Raw genomic sequence first — 13,040 nt, forward strand, 5'->3', positions numbered from 1 at the left:
CATCTAGAGTCACTGCTGCCAGAAGTAAATCTTCTGGTGTACTTGAATTCAAACTAGAAGGTGAAACCAAAGTTCCAATTGGGGTAGTTAAGGACTGATTTTCACAACCACCTTGAACAATTTCTCTCACAATGTCTCTCATATATTTGCTTCATATTCAAGAAACCAGTCAATGTTGGCTGTGACTTATCCTTCCAGACTAACTGGGGGTGTCGGGGAGTGAAAACAATACATTGTTGATTTATTCCTGAACTTCCCACTCCTTAAATCATAAACCATTCAACTCCCAATGAATCAAAGCCACTACCCAGCGTGCTTGCAGGGAACACCCGACTGACTTAAGGGGAAGGCTTAGCCTGGCGCCCCTCCCCCATGACACAACGCTGTGTGCAAAGCAGCTTTATATGAAGACCAGCACTTAAAATGCTACAATGGAGACAGGTCAACAACGACAAGGAGAAAGGAGCAGAAATAAGTATTTAGAAGTGAAATGTAGCGGCACCCTCACCTGTGCCGGGCTACAGAGCCATGGGACAGCATGACAGCACTCGACATCAGCACTCTTCCGAATGCACACGCGACAACTGAGCACCTCTGGCTGGTTATATGGGTTTCTGGTCCTCTGAGGTGGGACTAGGATATGTAACCAATACAATTAATGAATGTCATGCCCACGGTGAACCAGCAGCTGTCCTGCAGTAATAAACGCAATTGAAGTGACTCCATAAAAACATTGAGTATTTCCAAAGGCCAGGGCACTCCAGTATCCGAGCGAGACACAAGATATCACTTACCCTCAAGCACTCTTCTGAATGCATGCACAGATATTAGATCCAAGCAGAGATGTAGATTTTGTTTAAAAACCTACAATTGCACGTTTACCTAAGAGCTATATCCGTTTTCGTGGCCTCAGTGCTTCTTATGTGTATTATTTATTCATTTGTGTCTGTTGTGGAGCACCTCACAGCTGCTTTAAAGCACTTCTCAACGTAATACAATGAAACATATCATTAATGTCAGACTACATAACAAAACATGGCACAATACAATATAACATAACATGAAACAACCAGCTAGTATGACAAAATCAGCATCATGTCCTAAAAAATTAAAAAAAGCAAGGAAATAAATCAACAAAAAAGGAAAGAGAAAGAAATAAAAACACATAGAACTGAAACATTCTCTTTGGTTACAAGATCAAAATCGGGAGAATAAAAAAAGTAAAAAAGGCAATGTGCCTCTCTAAAAAAAACATTAAACACAAACACATTTAAACAAACAAGGCAAGCAGTGAAAAGTCACAAGCAGATAAAGAAATACTGAGAGTCACAAGGAGAGTGGAGGTGAGATAAATAGCAACCCAGACAATCTTAATATGACTATTCTATAACTAGGATAACATTAATTAAAACAATCTACCCTGCCTTGAAAACATAAGAAATCAGAAAGTGAAAACCATTAATAGAAATAAAGGTGTCAGAGAGTTATGGTGATTAAATCATAAAGCGACAACAAATGACAGTGCTGAGATTCATATTAGAGGTTGATAGAATATATACCTAAGTGCTTTGTATGAGTACCCAGAAAGTATACCTCAAAATGCAAATAGTATTCTAATGACTCATCTGTCACAGCTGAGGGAGTGCAATAGGAAGGAAGAATACCATGTTAAGCCTACAGGCAAGAATTATTTGCCATTTGCTCTGGGTCTAGAACACCTGTCTATCTAAACTTTGTGAACAGGAAATAACACTGTGTGATTCTAACTTGCATGAGAGTCAACAGGCTTTTAATCAGATCGATAATCGCTCAATGTTAGACAGGATAACACATGATGTTAATTGATATGTGTAAATGTGGACTTAAGGGAACACTTGGCGGTATTTTGTTTTTAACCGGTCCGTGTCAGTTCAGAAAAGGTACTTGATTCTGATTGTAAAGGTGCTTGTTTTTTGTCACCAAAGTTCAGCCCTACTCTTCTCTTTTTGGCTGGAGATCCTTATATGTGTTGGGGTCTGTCATCACATGCCATATCTGTGTAGAGAATAAGGCAGAACTGTATGATTGAATGGCATTCCTGTCCTTAAATGAGGTATGTCTACTGTCTAATTTAGATGTTATGATTTTTTAGACTAAATGTGTTGTATTACTGTATTCGATCTAATTGTATGTTTTACTCTTATTGAGCATCTTATTTTTGTGTGATTTTGATACATATGTTTTTATCCAAACCCAGTTTATTGACCAACTGACTGGTTGATTACGTAAAGGCCCTGAGAAATCAAATGTCATCCAGGAAGTAATCTTGAATAGCACTGGAAACATCTTTTGCTGCTAAAGATATATTCAAGAGTTTCAATAAATTCCCATAGTTGCTGACTCAGACCTAGAACACTCTACTGTTACAACAGCAAGCAATACTAAAACAGATTAACAGCAAAATCAATCTTGTCGTAATGTGAAGCATGACATTCCTAAAGCTACATTGAATGGAAAAAACAATCAAGGCTGCTACCTATCAAAGGCCAACATTGTTAGACCCACATCTCTTTTTTAGTTAACACATGTTTATTGAAAACATATGCACATGTATATAAACACCAACAGCTAAGTTTGACATCAGAACACAGATGAGTCCAGATTATGAGACAGCACGTGCTGACCTTGGCAATTAACAAACCCAACTGTCAGCCTGTAGTCAGCATTGCGATTATTATAGAGAAGCAACATCTAAATCTTACAGATTCATTGACTTTTCCTCAGAGAAATGAAAGACAGAAACAGAAACAATAGGAACGAAGGCCAGGGTTATGGGAGGAGAGATATGGCTTATGATAAGGAAAGGAGAGAGAGAGAGAGACTGTAATGCTGTCTTTGCATTCAGTTACACCATGTGTACTAATTGGATCGGACAAGCCGCTTCACAATACTACAGACCAACAGACAATCAGCAAGTGTATTGTTCAAAATTGTTTTTCATTTTAAGATAATGCTGTTACCCATACCTTTCTATACAGCCTCTATAGTATAATTAAAAGTATATTTTCAATAATATTACCCCTAATGTAACCACCTACACCAACAACACCTCCTCTGCCCTCTCTCTGCAAACATAAAGAGCACTGTGTCACATTCATTGGGAGAATTCACCTCTTCATAATGCTACTAGGAATAGTCTACTCTCACAAAGACATCTGAGTGTGGTTTGATATTATTTGTGTCATACCCTTCTTTAGCTTGGATTGGTCAGGAATTCTTCTAATAGACACCAAGGAGTATGTTCTGGCATGAGGTGAGTGGTTGTTTTCCGGAAGTGGTAGAGAGTTGGGTCAAGTCCTTCAATTTAGATCACATTTAACTTATTTGCAATCAGGGCATCAAACAGCTTAGATTGTACAGTTCTGGCAGTGAAGTCAGGATTCCCACTTCCTTAAATTGCTGGGAATATACAAAAAGGGAACAAGATTCTACAGATCTGCATGACTGAAGTCCATACCAATGCCCAGAATTCTGAATTATATGACGTTTAAGTATCCCTTATTCTGAGTGGCATGACCAGCAAGACATCTGAGCTGAATTTTGCACAGGCCTCCACATGTTGACAAAGTGAGAAAGGCTCTATTGTATAACAAACAAGGTTTGGGTTTCGATGGCAGGTACTGATGTGTGCCTGATTTTCCCACAGATGATTGGCCACAAATCTTCTAAGATCAGAGTCTTACTGTCCACATTTCATGAGTTTTCAGTCTTAATATTTGTGTGAACTTCTTTTTCAGAAGATAGAATCTTATAAATGGACAACACTGCTTTGGGATTCGATGGGTGGCCTCCTTTGGCTGGGGGCGCATTACTTTCTATTCTAATGAACATGACAATTCATTGGAGGTATCTCAGTAATACTCCTGTGGGGAGGTTAATAATAAAGCATTGCTATACAGAGAAGGGGAGCATGCCATCAGGTGATCTTATCTGATGTAAGTATTGTATTCCCTATTTGCATCTATATACATTTTCCATTTACCTTCAGATTTTCATTATACCAAATAGGTTTAACTTACATTGAATGTATTTCATACCTTGTAACTATATCCCACATGAACAGGTATTTGGTAAACATTTTAATAACGTCTATATCCTGAAGTGCAGGTTTAGTTTTTAAACAGGGTATATCTTGTGCATTGCACATGATTGTGATGGTTGTTTACAAATCAAGTTATACTTGTATGGGATGCATTGACCCACTAGGCTCTGCCCTGCAACATCACTGTGTGCTGCTTTCACCAGAAACAACAGAATGGCTGCCAAAAAGCCCTATGTGTGCTATAAACCTCTGAGAAGTACACAAGGAAACCAGAAAAATAGGCTGCCAATCTATGTTGCCTGTGTCAGTGGTAGAACAGGAGACCACACTGCCAAAACCTGTCATTCGGCTGCCCACAGAGTGAAATGGAACTACCTGAAAAGGCAGTGCTTCATTGCCAGGAAAACCCAGAAGTGTTCTAAAATCCGTTTTTCCTTGGCTGTTAAAATTGCAAAATAATGGTTCCCAAACATCAGAAAAGATCCAACATCCTTGGGTGTTAACCATCACCTTATTTAAAGAATCCACCTAAACACAATGTCAGGAGAAGCATATTTCATCACAAGAATATCCACATTCAAAAATGTGCTTGCCTGGGAAAATCTGTCAGATATGGGCGCAGTACCGTTGGCCGCCTGTTTCAAAGCTGTCATTTACTTACACTGGGAGTTTAAACTTGTACATTAAAATCAAATTGTGGAAAAGAAGAGACTTGCCATCGAAAGCAGTATAGGTTGCTATTATTCAATCTCTATGTTTTTAAAAGACTGGAATTAGAGATCTGTGTGTCTACTTTTTGAAAATCTAAAGTTATTTTAGTAAAGACAATGTTAAACAAAGTGTGTTAAAGTGAACTGATGCCAGCCACAGAACTTCAAAGGCAAATTCCACAGTGTGCCCCAAATAAAGGTGCCTTCCTTTTGCTCTCTGCCCAGGAACTCTCAGTTAGATGCTAATGAAAGGAGGAGGAGAGACAATAGGCTTCCTGGATTGAAAGGGAATGCAAATTCAAGTGTCACCAGAAACTATTGCCAGCAGGAAGAGAGGCCTGGATTGCTCTTGGCCCAGCAAAACCATGGGGGCGGGACCAGACAGATATGTGTATCTGTAAACCACGAGAAAGTATCTTTTGAAAAAGACTCACAGAGAACTGTGCAAAAATTGTAAAAATCTGTAAATATGGGGTTGTTAACATGAAAATTCTGCTCACAGTTTGAAACTACTCTGAACTCTGTGCTATGTTCAGAGACAGGACTACAGAAATTGGGATTTTGTAGTAATTGTGATGATGCTAGAAGTATGAAACTTCACAGAGTATGCCCAGATGTCATGTGCAGATGTGTAGAAAAATGTGGACAAAACTGACATTGGGTACCCAATCAAAAGTGCGAAAAACCATCAAATCTGAACTAAAGCTCTCACTGAGATGGGACTCAGATGGATACTTGCTCTACTAAATCTGTGATGTAAATATGTATTGCTAGCAATTTGGTTGTATTGTAAATATGATTTATATGAAAAATAGATTTACTGTACAGAAACAAAGTGGAGTTACTCCCTCGGTTGTAAAATACAGCATCATCATGATACCAGAATTCATTCTCAAATCAGGAGAGAGGACAGACCCTAACCAATAGGATTCCTAGAGGGTGTGCCTAGTATAATTTAGCCTACCAACCCCTTAGGGAAATACATAAATAGAGACAGCTTAGGACCTAGAGACACAAACAGATTCACTCATCAACTGATTACTGGCGAAGCACTTTGCAGGGGAAACCCATATCCAAGACTCCAGAACTTTGAAAGCAGAGAGGCCCAATTCCAAAGCTGAACCCTTCTCAGAATCACTTTTAAAATCTTGAAACCTGATTTTACCCCCCGACCTCCAAGGGGCACAACAAAAAGAACAGCCTGGGTGTGGTGTTTCTGCTTTCTCAGAAAGAACTCTTGCTAGAATCCAGAGATCCAAACCAGAAGAGCAGAGCTGTAACCAGATAGCTGCAACCCAGAACCAACCTGTCAGATCCAGTCCAGGGGCCATGCAGTGTCCAGAGTGCCATGCTGAGTGCAGAACCGAGCGCCCTGAATCCTATCCGGTGGACTAGCAGCATTCCAGTCCAGAAATCTTTGACCAGATCCTTGACGGGCCCATTCCAAACAGTAGTAGTGAGTATCTATAGCATAGAATTGTCCATAGGCAGCATCTTATCCTTAAGTAATCCTATTCAAACCATTCTATCCTATCCAGAACTGTATGGTTGAACCTCTTTTGTCTTTCCTGAATCTTTCCCTCATCCATATAGTCCTTTGGTAATGGAAGTGATAATATCATCTTTGTGCTAATATATTTGCTGAAGAAAGACAAGTGTCTCGGCAGGTAGAAACCATCCGGAGACATCGCTGGATTGGTGGCTGTGCTGTCGTGGAGCTTGTGGCTTCATAGACTCCTTAGTGTAAAGAAAATCATGTTTGTAATTCAAAAGCGCATCTTTCATTTGAAAATCTTGACTCTTTCTGAGAAAAACCGACCTCCACTAAAACCTCTGTTACTTCCGTACCGTGCATGCTAGAAACAAAATTGAAGTGTCAAATTCTTCTAGTTTTCCCGCAATCGCGCTTCTCATGCGCAGAAAAGTTTGCCGTGAACTTTTCGTTTGGCTCAATTTCATCACGTGTAAAACAGCTGTCCTTTGCATCCGACCTCAGAATTCAGTTTTCAACCTGCTAGTTATTCAATCATCATTGCTAGTGTTTATCTGAAACCATACCAAGCGGCTCCAATTAGTTTTGAATTCAATTTAGTGAATTAAATCCATTTTTCAGTGTGTTTCCCATTTATTCAAAGCCACATTCAAAAGCATTTGACCTGTTTGCAATCATTCCTGTTTCTCTCTCTATTCTTGCTTGGGGGAATTGGGATTGAACTGTATTTGTTGAATTCTGTGTTTCCTGAAACCTGTTTTCTCTCCTTCCATCTCTTTATCTTGCATATTGAGGGTATTGAGTAGTGTACAGGGGGAAAGAGTGACATTGCATTTGACTGAACCCACACAAAGTTTTATTCTATGCTGCATTATTTTTCCTATCCATACTCATTATGATTAAAGAGATTGTGGATTGTACACCCCCCCAATGGTGATCTTTGTATAAATATTAAATAGTGTGATATATATATATATATTGTTCCAATTCATAAAATAAATCTTTTAACTTTGCAAAACAGCCTGCTTGCTGGTTCAGTGAGACCGGGGGGGGGGGGGCGGGTTCAAAGAGAGGAGCGTGATATAAGGGTACATCATTCAGAAATAAAATAACTTATAGACACACATATATAATTAAGGGTTCCAGCTGTGCATCACACACTAGGCATTGACTTAGGTGGAGTGCCGGGTTGAAATCACTTACACTGGGGAGGAAATTCATAATACCAGTGCAGGCATTGGTTAATAATTAAATCACCCAAGTAGTTTCTGAAGTGTCGGGTGCCCACTCCTCCTTGTGATGCACACAGTTGCAATCTATTCAGTGAAATTCAGGGTCTTTTTTCAAGCCACATAAACTTGGCTAGAGCTTTGTTAATGGATTTTAGGTACATTTTCGGCCATTCGACTACCAGCATTGCAAGACTATATAAAATCACAGGGCGAATGAACATTTTAATAGTTTTGAGCATTCCCCACCATGAAAGCAACATAGAGACCACTTGCTTATTAAACCCTCTATTTTTCTTTCAATGGCTTTGGCATTTGCTTGAATTATGTCCTGTAATTGGTTGTCAACATTGATGCCTAAATATTTTATACTTGCCTGTTGTTATTGGATATTAGAACCTTCAATATGAGAAGTTCTATGTTCAAGGACATATTTGTTTGTTTGTTTGATTGTTTTATTTGCTTATATAGCTCACCGAACCCAAAGGTATATGGGCGCTTTTCTTAAGGTACAAGGTTACAATTATTATACACGATACAGTACAAGATACAATAAAATATACAATGGTGGATACACATCTTTACAAGTGCATACAAGGTAGAGAGATATACAAAGTGTACAAGTGCAGTTTCATCATATAGCTCAGAGTAAGATTATGGGCCTCATTCCGAGATTGGAGGTAGTCATGGTGCTATTTGCGCCATGACTGCCTCCAATAATGGTACTGGCACCAGTCTCGTTCACTGGGGACTTACCGGTGTAGTCCGACCTTTGCGGGACCGGTAAGTCCCCATTGAAAAAAAACATTCCCCATTCACATTTCAGCCCCCAAAAGGATCAATGGGAATGGGGAAGTAGCTAATAACGGTACTGCAATTTGTGGTACCGTTATTAGCTCTCTGGTCCCTTAGCGACTCCCGCTAAGGGACCTTGTAGTAGGGCAGTAAGGGATTACCGGCACCGGTCTCCTTAACGGTGCCCGGTATCCCTTACCACCATACTTGGAATGAGGCCCTATGACTGCCCATGGCTGCTCCAAAACGTGTCATACCTAGGCTACGGCATGGTCGAGAAGGTCACTGGGTCTGGAGTGGTCACGATAGACCAGGTAGTCTTTAGTTGGAAAGTGAGATTAACCAGGATTTTGTTTTGTTCTGAAAAGAAAGGAATACCGAGTCAGTTCTTAGTGCCAGTGGAAGCTTGTTCCAAGTCTTCGCCGCAAGCACCATAAAACTAGAGCCTCCCGCTTTGTTGAGTTGTGAATTTCGGGTTGTTTAGTCAATGGGCATAGTTAGTTCTAGTAGGTATAGTTGATACTTTTCTGGAGAATTTGTTCATCAGATACTTAGCTGCTGATTTGTTGAGGCACTTGTGGGTAATCATAAGCATTCTGAAGGTGATCCTATCTCGGATATGGAGCCAATTGGAGTTTGTCGGGTTTGTGCAATGTGGTTGGATCAAGGAATATTTAGGGCAGCTCTGAGAGCATTGTTTTGCGCATAATGTATAGCTTATGCAAGTTCCTCTGGCTAGTGCCCAAGTAGACAGTATTACAATAGTCCAGTTTGGACAGTATAAGGGCTCTTGCGAGGGTGAGACAACTGTTGGTGTTTAGGAATGGTCTGCAGGAATTTATTAATTTAGATGTGTAGGCTGTTGAGGATGAGGTGGCGTTGATTTGTCTTTGAAGGTTTAAGGCAGAATCTAGATAGAAGCCTATGGTCTTTGCTTCCTTATCAACTTTGATGAGGTTGCCATCAATATTGAAGGAGGAATATTTAGGGCGTAGCTTGTTAATTCTTAATTTGGAACCAATGAGAAGGACCTCTGTTTTTTCATCATTAATGCAAAGGCCATGATTGGCCATCCACGTCTGAATTTGGCTGTAGATTTCATTTAGGAGTATGGAATCAGAATGGTAGTCGCCTGATAGAGTGATCAGAATTTGCGTATCATCAGCGTAGTTCGTGAATGAAATGCCTAGATCATTTAGGTGGTCGAACAGGAGCTTAGTAAATATATAGTGTAGCGTGGAGGGAGAAACACAAGCATTTTAGGACTCTGCATGTGATGGGAGAGGGGTCGGATAAGGGAGAGAAAACCCTCATGGATCTGTCAGCTAAAAAGGAGTTGTCCCAAGCAGCGGCTGTACTGCTTGAGTCAACGCTTTGTTCAGAGTCATAACCTCTGAACAACCTCTATGTTCAGTTTGTAAACAGATATTCTTGAATACAATACCTTGCAATTTCTTCGAAAAAATATAAGAGACTCATGAGGATTCTCAAAATATTCTACAATGTCATCCACATATGTCCAAGTTTTAAATGACCTCAGTACCAAACCTTTTATTGAATCGTGTATGCTAAACCTTTGCAGGAGTGGCTCTACAGCCAAAATAAAAACACGAGGGGAGAGAGGGCATCCCTGTTTAGTGCATCCGTAAATAAGCAATAAAGGGGAGATAATCCCCTGCACAAAAACAGTGGCTTGGGCTATGGATAAAGTGTAAATATCAGAGAAATACACTTTTGTCCTATGCCATGCCATCTCAAAGCCTTGACTAAGGAAGAACAGCTTACCTTATAGAAGGCCTTCTCGGCATCCAGAGTGACTGCTGACTAGGATTTGTCTGTTTTCTTGGCCAGATCAATAATATTGCAGAATAATGAGGTCTTTTCAGAAAAAAAGTGCCTTTGATCTTTTTTTAAAGCTAATTGTTCTTTTATAATGCGCTTAATACAGGCAAACAGATTCTCAGTGCAAGTGTATCAATTGAAGAAATAGGGACTAAAATAGGGACTCACGTCTCATCGCTTTAACTTCATCAAAGATTTTGGTTTCTGTGTTTATCAATGATATGGGCCTGTAATTTTGGACAAGGAGGGGGTCATTTCCTGGCTTAGTTATTACATGGATCATGGCCTCATAAAAAAGGTTTCCCTGGGACCATTATTGAAATTATAACATACATAGAGAGTTTGCCATTTGGGGGAAAGCAGATTTATAAACATTTTTTTTAAAAAAACATAGGGGCCCAGAGCTTTGGCCTTTTTCAACTTGTTGATTGCTGATAAGATTTCGTCACGTTATATGACATTTTCTAGGTAAGATTTGTCTGGGTGAATTGCATGCCCTGTGGGATGAAGAGTGTTTTTAAATATGTCAATTGCAGATGAGATGGCAAGCGTTTCAGGGGTGTACAGGAATTCATTGTATTTTGCAAATTCCCTCATTACAAGTTTGCTGGTATCCCGCCGGAAATTCCGACAGGACACCGGAAAACTGACCTATCAATTCCGCCGCCTAATATCCCGGAATCTATGGAATATTACAGGTGGTGGAAGGGGTGGTAAATCCCCATTCCATGGAGTCCTATAAAACTCCATGGAGGTGGTTTCTGGTGTTTCTGGCAGCAGTAATACAGGTGCCAGATATTCTGGCTGCTTTTTTGCCACTGAGGGTCTGGAGTCAAATCAATGATCCCTACCAGCAAATGTTTTAATGTGCCGGTCCAGGAAACTTGCCAGTCACACAATTAACAACAATTTTACCAGCCATTTTCCCAGACCGGCAAACTTATATTGAACCCCATGTCTTGATGTTTAACCACTGTAGTGGCATTTGCTTTGAGCCCAGTGTCTTTATTATTTATTTTTCCATATTGTAAATAGGAGTCCAGAACAGAGCCCACCTTATTAGCGCCCTCGGAAAACATAGAATTATATTTAAATAACACTCCTGCTAGCCTATAGGTGCTTTGTTACTTGTACTCTAACTTAATTTTTATTAAAACATTCCGTTTCTCGAGGTTGGGTGCCTGCATATACTCTGCTTCATAGCCTTATTGGCCTTGAGATACTTAATTGCATCTTGCTTTGCTAACTTCTTCTTCAGGCCATAAAGCTTATAATGTGGCCCTGGAGCGTGGCTTGGTATTACGATGTGGGAGGTGTCATTGTTCTGTCGTGTGAGATTTAATCAATGTCTTATGTGTTGTGATTTAAGAAAGTCTGTGTTTAGGTACCACTTAGCACTCTTATTATGTAAGACCCTGCATTCAAAAGATGGGGTAACTCGAGCATGGTCAAATATAAGAAGTGTCATTTCTCCTCTGTATTTTTACATCATCAAATAATCAATCCTAGAATGCACAGAGTGAACTTGAAAGTAATACATATATTCAGATTCCTCTGTTTTACTTAGACAGCATAGGTTTGCTAAATTATCACTATGAACACAATATTCAAACGCTTTGTGCATTTTTTCGGTGTAAAAATGCAGCACGACTTTCTATCAAAGATTAGATCTAATGGGAGGTTACAATATCCGCCAGTTTGGAGGAATGAGGAATACAGCATATGTGTTAACTACCTCATTTTATTCCAAAAAGTTGTATCAGGATGATTGTGGCCATATGTATTTTAAATCATTATTGGTACTTTATCAATGGCACAATTCACTGCTACCCAACTCCCATCATCATCTGCATCACATTGAGAATTTGATCTGTGATATTCTCATAACATATATTGCAACACCCCCTTTTTGGCTCTTTGCCGCGGGGTAACATACTTGGCCTGCCCAGTGCCTCTTAAGTTATAACAGAAAGGTGGGTTTCCTGAATATGACCAATAAAATACTGTAGCTTCCTCAAATGAGAGGGGCATTTTTGTTTATTTATCCGGGATCTTAAGCCCTTAAAATTCCAAGTAACACAGTTAATCATCTGAATATTGAGAGGAGGTGAACTGTTATTAAATGCTTATCAAGGTGGTCTGCAAACGCATACTGCAGGAAATGGTACGGAAAGAATAGCAAAGGAAAATGATATAATAATAGTTGGTAAAGCTGATACACCATGCATACAATAATATCTAACCTCTAATCTCATAGTGGCCACAGGGGTCCTGGCCCCTAAAGGTAATTGACTCTCCAACCAATCAAAGCACACTGTTTTCATGAGGTTGAAAGAAAAGGGTGGGTCCATAATAGATAGTGTATCGAGGGTGCAAGCGCCACAAGGACGGCTGCGCCCCATCCTACTCCAAAAACATTTACAAAATATTAACATTGCAAATATTTCTAATTCTACACAATATCTTGTTTTAGAAAGGACTTGTCAGGTAAACTACCTTTTTGTCTCCAGGTAAACAGCTTAGCAGAGGGCACAACCATATTTTTCATTGGGGACCTGGGTTTGTCTCTATCCTCTGGAGACCTGCCACTTGACGTAGTTGTGTCTAGAGATTCTGACCTTGGTCTTGTCAGTGGAGTTCTGTGAAAGCGTTATTGAGAACCCTGGATTAGAAGATTTACGCTTGCAGAATGAGGGTGTCTGTAATGGCATGACTACTTGAGTGGAGAGCTCGGCGGGGGGGGGCATATGGGGACCACCATCTATGAGAGCTTTGTATGCAGACTCCAAGAAGCATGCAAGGTTTACAGGTTCATCAATCAATTTAGAAATACCACTTATATTTAAATTTTCTATTATCTCCAGTGCTATAAGGTGTAGCCTCCTGTAGTG

The sequence above is a fragment of the Ambystoma mexicanum genome, chromosome 5p (genome assembly GCF_040938575.1).
Source record: "Ambystoma mexicanum isolate Mex_15411 chromosome 5p, UKY_AmexF1_1, whole genome shotgun sequence".
Lineage (NCBI taxonomy): Eukaryota > Metazoa > Chordata > Amphibia > Caudata > Ambystomatidae > Ambystoma > Ambystoma mexicanum.